Source organism: Equus asinus, chromosome 3 (genome assembly GCF_041296235.1).
Source record: "Equus asinus isolate D_3611 breed Donkey chromosome 3, EquAss-T2T_v2, whole genome shotgun sequence".
NCBI classification, from domain to species: Eukaryota; Metazoa; Chordata; class Mammalia; order Perissodactyla; family Equidae; genus Equus; species Equus asinus.
In genome coordinates this window covers 50,197,479-50,209,622 of record NC_091792.1, presented here as the reverse complement: position 1 = coordinate 50,209,622, position 12,144 = coordinate 50,197,479, and the positions used below count along the sequence as shown (strand labels likewise).

General features: G+C 34.9%; 1 protein-coding gene across 9 annotated transcripts in view; it reads left to right on the top strand.

Moving 5' to 3' along the window:
• Positions 1 to 12,144, top strand: part of MARCHF1 (membrane associated ring-CH-type finger 1) — a 768,319-nt gene that overhangs the window by 84,625 nt on the left and 671,550 nt on the right. The gene's annotated exons all lie outside the window — the stretch shown is intronic.

The following is a 12,144-nucleotide window of genomic DNA, read 5'->3' as shown; positions in this document are numbered from 1 at the left end:
TCAATTAACTTCTGTCTTAAAGTTTAATTTTTCCTATTGTTTCACTTCTATGCCAACACGTGAACTTAAGAATCATTGTGTAAAGTTTTCAAAAGGGTTTTGCTGGTATTTTGATTAAAGTTTATTAAACCTATAGGTAAATTGGGTGAACATTTGGATTCTCCAGAAAAATGTTACATTTCTTATTTTTATATCCCTCAGTAAAATTAGAAAACCTTTACATTTCTCAATATGTAAATATTTATAGATACTGTATAGAATAATGTCGTTTGTCCTTGAAAATGAGATCAATTTTTGAAATCTTATTTTTAACTGATTATTGCTGGTATATTAAAAAGCTGTTGCTTTTTAAATATGCATTTTGTAATCTGCCAGCTTCCTGAATTTTCTTAGCTCTAAGAAATTTTCCATTGTATTGACTGGACTATCTTGTATAGACTGTCGTGTGCACAGATGATTTTCTCTCTTCCATTTTATAACATAAAACTTTTATTTTGCTTTCTTTTCTTATTGATTTAAACTATAAGAACATTTCAGTAGACTGTGAGTTTTATTAGTGCAGGATTATGTTACCTTTTTAACTATGCTTCTAACTTCTAGCACAGGGCAGGAGTGTAAAAATTTACCCAAATGTGTTTTTGGCACCTATTGAAAATAATATATATTTGTCTCACTTAAATTATTGTAATCAATTCTCAAAAGATGAACTATTTTCAAACGTACAGAATAATACCTACTACTTAATTGGGCATTTGGTTCATGCTATACAAAACTGGTTTTAATTTGATAATATTCTAGTTAGCATTTTTAATTTGTATTCAAAACTAAGATTGATCTGTGGAATTTTGATTTTGTCTTTTTTGTCATATTTAGTATCAAGGTAATTTTAGTTACACACAGAGATTAGGGAGTATTCCATAGTCATCCACACTTTGGAATAGTTGAACAATATAGGAGTTACATCTTCATTGAAAGTTTATGACAGAACAACTCTGTCATATTTTTGGTGGCAACTTTTTGACAAAATTTTAAATTACTTCTAGCATATTTTATCTATTTCAGTTTTTTTCTTTGTTTTTGAGGAAGATTAGCCCTGAGCTAATATCCGCCACCAATCCTCCTCTTTTCGCTGAGGAAGATTGGCCCTGAGCTAATATCTGAGCCCATCTTCCTCTACTTTATATGTGGGACACCTGCCACAGCATGGCTTGATGAGCAGTGGGTAGATCCGTGCCTGGTATTGGAACCAGTGAACTCCAGACCTCTGAAGTGGAGCGTGCATACTTAACTGCTGCACCACCGAGGCAGCCCACTTCATTTCAGTTTTTATTTCCTCCTAATTACATTTAGGATATTTATTTGGAAATGTTCAATTTATGAACGTTTGAATTTTATTATTACAAAATTTTATATTGAATTTCTCTCATTTTGAAAAATGTTAATTTATGTACATAATACCTTTCTTTTATTTATTTATGTTTCTTTCTTATTTGTTTTGACAGAGGTGTTAAAATTTTGTTGTTCTTTCAAAAGAACTCTTGCTTGTTTTATCAATTCTATTTTCCTATTTTTTCCAGTAGATTAATATATGTGCTTATCTTTTAAAAATCCTTCTACTCTATTTTGTTTTATTTCTATAATTTCTTCAATGATTAGTTCAGTTATTTTTTTCTGTTAAGATATTTTAAATCTTGTATAAATTTTCATCAGGTTAGAAAATTTGGTTGCATCCTTTAATTTTTATGTATTCTAAATTTTGGCTTTTTTCTCCTGACCTAAGAGGTACATTGATCCCACTTTAAGTTGTATACAGATTTTGGTTAACCATTTAAAAATGTCTGTTAATTTTCAGGTAAAATAGAACACTGATCTATAGTGACAAAAACTATAAGTGGGCCTAACTAATATATTCTGAGTTATGTATATATGCATATGCATGTGCAGATATTGGTAAATCTGTGTATAGCTTATTTGTGGATTTATATTTTTACCCTTCTTAATTCATGGCTTAGTCTAAATCTTGTGGAAAAAAATTAAAAAGTAAAAAAAAATACAGCAATTGAATGGTGTGAATAAGAAATTACTCCAAGTGTGTAGAGTGAAGCAACTATTTGGTTTTATCTGCTCGTCCCCGCCCCCCCCATTTCTTTTGTATAACAGATTGACTCCCAAAAGGAATTAATTCATATTGGGTTTTGTCATAAATGTTAGAGTTTCGAGATGTCTTGTTAACAAAAGGGGGATTCAAGAGTTCCTTTATCTGCTGCTACTCAAATGCATTTTATTTCAAAAACACTGAGGCATTGCTGATAGATCCTTAGGAAAATGCATTCACAGGTAACTTCCAATCTCACTGAGCCACAGTTGAAAGATTTTTCAAGGTCAGTTCTGGCGTCAGCTAACGTTATACTATGTAGCTCAGGAATTATTTTAGTCTTTGATTAATGGGCATATGTTTGATGTGTCATATAATTTTGTGAATGCTGAATCAAATTGCAGCTTAATTAACTTGATTTAGTGGCTTGGGAGAAAGCTTTTAAAAAAATTTTCCCTAATTTGTTGCTTAGTTTTCTTTTTTAACTTTTAAAAATTCTTTTACTTATTAATTTGGAGCCTTCCTTTTAATGACGGTTCCCCTTAATTGGAAACTAATGTGAATGGACTACAACAACTTGGCCCGTTTTCTGTATATGATCCTTGCTGTCCTGATTTGCAGGTACATCAGTTTGTTCTTTTCCTCATTCATTGCACAAACCGTTATTGATAGAACCTAAGTATTAGGTACTGTACTAGATACTGAACTAGATCAATGGTGAGCAAAAAGGAGTTCTTGCTTTCGGGAGACTTGCAGTCCAATATGGGAAATGTGACTTGTTAAAATGTAAAGGTGCAATTGTGATACATGTGAGAGCGGTACGTGTTGACATATGAGCATACAATAAATGGGCTGGGAGGCCAGGGATGGATTGCAAAGGGAATGGATCTTCTGCTGAGACTGAAAGTTGAGGAGAGACTCTCCGGGAAAGAAGATTCTTCTAGGCAATGAGAGGAGCATATGCAGAGGCCTTGAGACGGGAGGAAACAGGTATATACATAAAGAACTGAAGAAAAGTCTAATGTGGCCTGGATATTGACAGCCAGTAGGAAAGGAGTTGAAAAGAGGCTGGAGAAGGAGAAGGTATCTGCATTCTGCAGGGTCTTCTTTTATATGGGAAGATTGGTTCTCTATTCTGAGTGTAATGTGAGGCCAAAGAAGTGCTTTAACGGGGGATGTGGTCTGATTAAATTGACTACTTCATTTAACAAATATTGATCAAGTGCCTATTGTCTGTCACACATTGCTCTAGGCACTGGAGACAACAGCAAGGATTGAAACAGACAAAAACTGTCCTCGTGCAGTTTATAATACAATGCAATGTTTAGTAGGTCAGAGAATTCCTCACTGAGGAAGTGACATGTAAGGAAGAATCTGAAGAAAGTGAGGAGATGCAGGGAGGGAAGAATGATGCAAAAGCCCCATGAATGCAGGCAGACCAGATGAAACGATTGTAGTTGTCCTGACTCTGGATACTGTACAGCTCACAGCAGGTTGGTGGCTTCTCCCTCTCTTCCTTATTCGCGCGTTCTCTCTCTCTTTATAAATGAGTAGATGTACGCACGCACGCACGCACGTACGTACGCACGTACGTGTTTATGTGCGTGCATATTATATACAGTAAATTAAGCAATGGACATGGATAAAATAGGCTAGAGAGAGAATGTAGAGTGAGAAGAGTAACAGACTAAGGCAAGATTTTATGGCTGGATGGAGAAAGACGAAGTGGCTCTGAAGATCTGGGGAAAATACCACAAGTATGTTGTGTAACGGAATTCAAGGAAAAAGAAGAAAGTAGTAGTTTCATCGGTAAATGCTACTGAGGGGTAAGGACAAGAACTTCAGCATATTTTGGGTTTATTGATTTTAGGATTACTAAGCCCTGTTTTGATGGAGTAATGGCAGCCAAATCCATTAGAATGGAATAAACAAGAGATGGAGAGCATGAGAATAGGTAACTTTTTGAAAACTTTTCAAAAATATGAAAAGAAGAAAAGAATAAAATAGTATCCGAAAGAGATTGCTGAATTGGGGAATTTTATTTTTAGGCAGAGACTCTGGAGTGTTTAGAAGTTGATGAGATCCAAGTGAGATGGAGATATTGAATATACAAGTGAGAAAAGAGAAAATTAATAATTAAGTTTAATGGGTAACCTTAACTTGGCAAATACTATGAGTTTTTGTGGAGGCACAACTCTGGAGGCAATGTCTCTCCAAAAATCATCAGAGTAATCAATTTGGTTATTGTTATCACTTTAAATGTAGTTTTCCAGTATCAACTAATCTCTATTTAATGAATGATGTTGCTTCTTAAGGAAAAGGGAAAATGGCTTCGTCTTTCTCTTGGTTGAGTATTTGACGTCAGTGATTCACTGCCTCTATCTTGCTTCACCAAAGATAAATGGAATCTGCATATTACCTACCTTTACAATGCATGACAGTTTATAAATAGCCAAATTTTAGGGGCTAATATTAAGTACCTGAGTGGAATTTAATCAACTATTAATCTCTTTCTCACTTCTGGGTTATTTATCAACTTTATGTCAAGGGACAAGGAAAAATTATCCAAACATTGTTTAGTACAATCATCATTAATTAGTTAACACTTATCTAGAGGGGTTTTTAACCTTTTTCTCCCCCAAGGATTATCCTAATGTCAAAGTAGAATAAAAAATATCTACAGCAACCCTTAACTCTTCCAGGCTTACCATTTATCATAAGTCAATTAGCTCTCTACTGGAGGCAGGGGAGTGAAGGGCTGGTTGTGGGAGTCTGCATAGCAGCAGAAAGAAACAAATCTTCTGGGAAAATCCCTTCCCATTCCTCTTTTGATAGCTTTTAATTTTTGTCATTAATGACCAATACTTACTTACTCTCCATTTCTTTTCCAGAACTCTTCGTTTATATGTGGTTACTGTATTTAGGTTAAGGGCAAATTGGCCTTATCTCTTAGCATATTTTTACAGCTTTCAGAATAGTGTTTACTCTTAAAAGTGGACTCTGAAGCACATGCTGTGTGTCATGTGGAGAGTTAATAAATCCTGGCCAATTGGTGATATTTCAAACCTAATCAACACCAGCGCTCTTTACTTGCACAAACAACCATGAATGACAGGGGATTTGAGAATGATTTTCACATCTAATAGAACTTTCAGATAAATTTTCCTTTTAATAATTTTTTCTTGGTGATCCATATGAATCCTTCTTATTATGAAAAATAAACTGTCCAGAATTCACTGAAGAACAACATAACTACATGTTAATTGTTCAGGGAAATGTTGCAGGCTTAAACAATTTTAGATGTAGATATTGGATCTACTATTTGCTATAAACAAATTTTAAATGCTGATAAGGACCTATGAGTCACCTTCATGAGCTGAAAGAATGGTTAAGTTGCACGTGCATAAATATTATCATTTGCTACCCACTTGCTCACCACCAAGGTAAAGCTCCAGAAAGAGTAGAAATTGAATAAACAAGACACTCGTTTCTTTCAGTAGAAAATAATTTACTATCAGTGTCTAGTTTTAGACTAAGTAAATTTAGCTTTGTGATTTATTACCTAAGACATTTTCTTCTCTACTGTAAAGCCTCATGTCAAAAGAGATGATTTTGGAGAGTTGGGGACCTTTGATGAATTACCTGCAATTCTAGCAGTTTGAACTGAATATGGATTTCTCTATTCCTCTTTTAAGTACATGTTTGTTTATTCCTTTCTCAAAAAAACTTTGTAATAGCCCTCGTTTGCCTGTTTTCTTCTTTCTTATCATGGTTTTAGAGCTTTGGCTTACTTCTAAGAATAAGCTAGCACATATTCAGAAATTCTCTGATTAAAAACACCAACAATGGACTTTTGTTAAATTTCAGTTACTATTACTGGTGAAACACATACATGTGTCTTACTGAGGATATTCTACTGTAGTTAGAGTTTTAGTAGTCCTGTTCAAGATCAATCACTTAGATCTTTTCTAAGGCTTTGTACATGCTGGAAGTTCGTTTTCTTTCTTAGGAGGCCACATTCTATCGTGTAGATACACAGATGAGTTTTGTATCAGCATAGATGCTTTACCAATCTCTGGTTGTTCTTTAGTGAGAATCTTATAAAAACATTAATTGGTAATTTTCTCTGAGTTTAAAATTCAACATATGCCTGTGATATAAAGCTCAAAATACAAATAATTGAAACACATTATCCCACAAATATGGGAGCTAATACTTTGTGTATTTTGTTTAGTATTTTATATTAAAAATATTTGTACATATACACTTATATATAACTAAGAATGTATATACAACTTTGCATCACAAATCTACACTTAGGAACAAAGCTATGTGATATACCATTATTCAACTGGATTATAACTTGTTTCTCCATTGGTTTATTTTTGGTTATTTAAGATTTTCCACTATTTTTATTTTCTCAGTTTTTATTGTGTGATGTTTAATATATACAAAATATACAATATAGATTTAAGTGTAAAGAATGATGCTAAAACAGATGCTACTGTACCCACCACCTTACTTAAAAAAATAGAGTAATGCTAATTTCTTTCCAGCTGAAATCCCCTCAACCACTCAGAAGTATTGTCACGCCTTTTCCTTTCTTTGATTTTCTTATAGTTTTATCACACATGAATCTATTCCTAAAAAATGCATTTATTTTGCATGTTTTTGAACTTTATTTGAATGTAATCGTATTTTATATATTCTGCTGCTTGTTTTTTTCACTAAACGGTATATTTGGGAGATGCATGTATTCACGTATGTATTTATAGTTGATTTATTTTAATGGCTTTGTGTAATTCATTGTTTGAACAGATTCAAAGTTAGTTTTACATCTTTTGCTGGAAATTTGGGTGATTTTCAATTTTTTGCTATCACAATGTTGTAAGCATTTTGTGTATGTCTCCTGGTGCATATATGCAAATTCCTCTTGGGTAAATACTAGCAGCAAAACTGCTGGATAATCACATACACATATTTACAACTTTATTTTTATAATGCAATATTTCATAAAGTGGCTGCATCAATTTACACTTTTACCAGCAATGGATAAGAGTTCCTGTTACTTCACATCTTTATATACTTCTTTTTATCTTCATAGCACATGTAATAATTATTATTTTTAGACTGTTTAATTTTTACCAAGCTGGTGGATGTGAAAAAAGATATCTCAGAGTGGTTTTAATTTGCATTTCCCTGTTCATTTATGAGAGTGACCCTCTTTTCCTTTTTAGTAGGCATTATTTTGTCTTTTTATTTATATGTTTTGCTCATTTTTTCATTTTATGTTTTCTTTTTCTTGCTAATTTTTGAGAATTCATTATATTACATATTCTGAATATATATTCATTTTTTATATATGTTGCAAGTATTTAAAGTTTATAATTTGTGTTGCCATATTGTAGTATCTTCAAAATATGGAAGCTTTATATTTTAATGTAATCGTAAATGCATTTTTTCACTTTAATGTTTGTGTTTCTTGATTTTGTGACCTACCAAAGATCACAAAAATTCTTATTTATTTTTATGTAAAAGTTTTCAATATTTTCTTGGAATCCATGTTAAATTGATTTCTATTTATGATGTGAGATAGGTATTCAACTTGTTTCCCATATAGATAACCACTTATTCTGTTGCTGCTGTAGCAAATATCACAAACTAAGTAGATTAAAATAACACAAATTTATGATTTCACAGTTACGTAAGTGAGAATCAGACATGGATTTCACTGGACTAAAATCAAGTTATCAACAGAGCTGGGTTTCTTTCTGGTGGATCTAGGGTAGAATTCGTTTCCTTGTCATTTCCAACTTTTAGAAACCACCAGCATTTCTTGCCTCATGGTCTTCTTCTTTCTTCAAAGCCAGCAATGTCACATTTCTCTGACCCCTTTCCCCTGTCACAACTCTCTCCTTCTGACTTCAGTCTAGAAAGATTCTCTAGTTTTTTTTGGTGAGGAAGATTGGCCCTGAGCTGACATCTGTGCCAATATTCCTCTATTTTGTGTGTAGGATGCCTCCACAGCATGGCTTGATGCATGGGGTGTAGGTCCATGCCTGGGATCTAAACCTGTGAACCCTGGGTCACCAAAGCAGAGCACATCAACTTAACCACTACACCATAGGGCCAGCTCCAAGGTTCTCCATTTTTAAAAACTTGTGTGGTTAGATTGAGCCCATCTGGATAATCCAGGAAAATGTTCTCACCTCAAAGAGTATATTCTTAATCACATCTGAAAAGTCCTTTTTGCTCTTTAAGGCAACATATTTACAGGTTCTGAGTTTAGGATATGGACATCTTTGAAGGCCATTACTCTGCCTACTACTTCTCTTGCCTTAACATCATTGATTAAATTGTCCATTGTTTACTTAGTGATTTGCAATGACTTCCCTATCAATTATCAAAATTTGTATAATTATTGTCTCTTTCTTTATTTTATCCTGTCAGTTTATTTTTCTATTCATCATGGTACTTGAATTTACTACTGCAGCTTTAAAATAAGTCTCAAAACTTATAGTGTTTTCACCATTTTCTTTTCCTTTTTCTTTAGAAGTTACTTGACTACTCTGGCTCTTTTGTCTTCCTTGTATATTTTAGAATCATTTTGTTGAGTTCCGTGAAGAATTCTGTTAAGATTTAGATAGGAATTTATTTAAATTTTGGGTAAATTTGGGAAAAATTGATATGGCTACCAATTTTAGTGTTTTATACATGAATATGGTGTATTTGTCTAACATTTTTTCCTAGTTTGATGAGTTTTTTTTAACATGGATGAATATTCAATTTTCTCAATGTTTTTTCTACCTTCGTTGTGGTAGTTGTGTAATTTGGCTCTTTTAATTACTTAATATAATGAATTACATTTATGAATTATTATAACTATTGAAACAACTTTGAATTTCTGGGGTGAACTCAATGTGATATTTATTCACGTCTATTTAGAAATATACTAGTGAACCAAACACACAGAAACATCTATCGTTATGGAAATTACATTTCAGCGTTGGTAGTCAGACAATAAACGAATAAACATGTATATTTATAGTTTGTCAAGGAGGATAAATAAATTGGAGAATATTAAAGGGAGAGAGAGAATATTAAAGTAGGAGAGAGATTGGGAGCATAAGACAGTAATTTTAAATAGGGTGGCCAAGAAGACTTCCCAGAGAATGGGACATTTGAGAATAGAGATGAAGGACATAAGAGAGCAATTCTGATTATTATCTGGGAGAAAAATCTTTCAGCAGAAGCAACCACAAGTACAAACACCCAGAGGTAGAGTATACTGGAGGTTTTATGGGATAGCAAGGAGGACGATAGGACTGCAACAGAACCAGCCAAGGGGGAGACTAGGCCAGACAGTATATGGATACCAGATGGGGAATGTCCCTCAGGCCAATGTAAGGATTTTACTTTTACTATCAATACTATGAGAAACTATGAGAGATTCTGCAGCAAGAGAAGTGGCGTCATCTGTTATATGTTTTAAATGAAGACTCTAGCTCTGTGTTGAGAATAGGTTGTAAGGGGTCCAGAGCAGAAGCAGAGGGGCCATTTGGGCGGCTGTTGCAAAAAGTTTCATGAAAAGAACAAATCGATAAAAGGTGACATGCCCAAACTGACTCAAGGAGAAAGAGAAAATCTGAATCTTACCTTCTCATCTTGAGTCAGTAGGTTAAACCTCCTCCTCTCCAACCAAAAAAGGAAAGCCAAAACCCAAAACCAGCTCAGACACTTTTACAGGAGAGTTCTAGCAAACATGTTAAGAACAGTTAATGTTACTCTTACAGAAATTCTCCCAGAGACAAGAAAATGGGACACATTCTCTTAATTTTATGATGGTAGTATAATCTGCACATTAAAGTTAGATAAAAATAGTACTAGAAAATAAAATTAAAGGGTAATCCCTTTCAGGAATCTAAACCCCAATATCATTAGAAAACCGGCAATGAGTAACAAAGATAGTACCTTATAATAGGCATCTCAAACTTAACAGAAGTTCTAACTTGCACTACATTCTCTGTCACCATCAATATTTTCTCCTGGTACTTGGCAACTCTTTTCAATTTGCTGAGGTTTCTGACTGCCTGTTTCTTCAAATAGCATTCAGGATTGAACCCCTTGTCAACACCTCTACTATAATCAACCTAGTTCAAACAATTACTATATTTTCACTTTAACAAGTTCAATGCATGATTCTTTTTCATATCTTTCTGGACAATTTTTTATATTCTAATGTCACTCAGAGTTTAATCAGGAAAACAGAAGCCATGCTATATGTTTCAATAATAATGGTTTATTATTAATTAGGGGCTTTTACTACTGTTGGAAGAGCTAGGGGAACAGACATGGGGAATGCAGCTGGAGAAGATTAGAGGGACTCTGGTTTATATCAGAGATCCCAGCCTGAAAGACCAGTGTGGGTACAAAAAGCAGAGCTTAAGGGATTTCTGAAGAGTCTGTAAATCCCGCCTAAACTAACAGTGAGGGCTCATGAAGGGGTCTGCAAGCCATCGTTTCTGCCATGTCTAATCCCACACCTCCTGAATATAAAGACCTCCTCTTCTCCTTCTCCTTTCAACTTTCATGAGTTTCTTTCATTAGCAAATTCAAACCTGCAGCAGTGTACCTGGAGGGAGACTTTGGTGGACACGGGTCCCAGACTCAAATGGGAGTGGTAGCAGTGATGGCAAATTGACCATCCTGTGTACTTCTCTTGTTCTTTACTCATAATTTGATTCCTTCTTTTATTTTTTAACCACATTAACATATTATTTTGTAATCTATATCTAATGATACAGATATTTGATGTCTTTTCGAGTTTGAATTTTCTGCCCATGTTTCTGCTAATTTTCATTGCCTTGTTTTATCATCTATTTTGTGATTTTTGTCTTAGAGGCTCATGGTCTTTGATTCGCGGGAGGCCTGTTTCATGGGTCATTCTTCCAAAGAAGATTGATTTTATTTCTACCCGGCATTTTGGACTGTTACCAACATGAGACCACTTTGAATTATTCTCAGCTGGCAAGTTAGGGAAATGTACAGGTAGCGTGAGTTCAGGCTGAACCCTGTTTGAGAGCTGAATTCTGGTTACAAACTCCACAGGGAGCATTTTCTCCCCCCACTCACAGCTGAGACTGCAGGCTCTCCTGCACAGTTAGCTAGTTTATTTATTTTTGCTTACTAAATCACCAATTTCTTATAACAGGATATAACTCAGGAACAGCCACGCGGAAGAGATGCATAGGGCAAGGTCTGGGGAAAGGGTGTGAAGCTTCCATGCCCTCTCCAGGGGAACCAGTCCTCACGAATCGCCACGTGTTCACCAACCCAGACGCCCATTTTTTATTTTTTGTTCACACTTTCACTGAGTGCATAGCACTTAAGTGAGGATCTCAAAACTAATTTTGTACTTGGTATGAACCCTGACTTTGTCTCCTGTGTCACTGTTGCTGCAGTCATCTCAGTGTTTGAGTGGGGGCAGATCCATGTTCACTCATGTGGTCCTGGCTAGATTCAGTTCCTCCCAGACTGTCGGACCGTGGATCTCAGTTTCTTCCTGGATGTTTGCCAGAGGTGGTACTCAGTTTCTGGCCACATGGCCCTCTCCATTGGACAGCACACAACATGGCACGTGGCTTCATCCAAGTGGGCCACCAAGAGGGAGAAAGAGAGAGGGGGCAATGGGGAGGCAGGGAAGTCACTATATTTTATAACTTATTTTCTGAAGTGACATCTCATTGCTTTTGTTATAGTCTACTCAATGGGAGTAAGTCACTAGGTCCAGCCCACACTCAAGGGGAAGGGATTACATAAGGGCCTGAATACTATGAGGCAGAGATCACTGGGGGCCATTTTAGAAGCAACCACAATATCTTATCCAGAATATATCTTCTTCAGAGCTTCAAATATGATCTCTTCTCTGGTCACTCTAATAGTGAATCTTCCTTCTATATACTTCTAACTCTCAATTTTTCTCTAACTTTCTTATCACATACAGACTGTTAAGTGTATGTTAGATGTTTGTGTCTATCTTAATTCTTCAT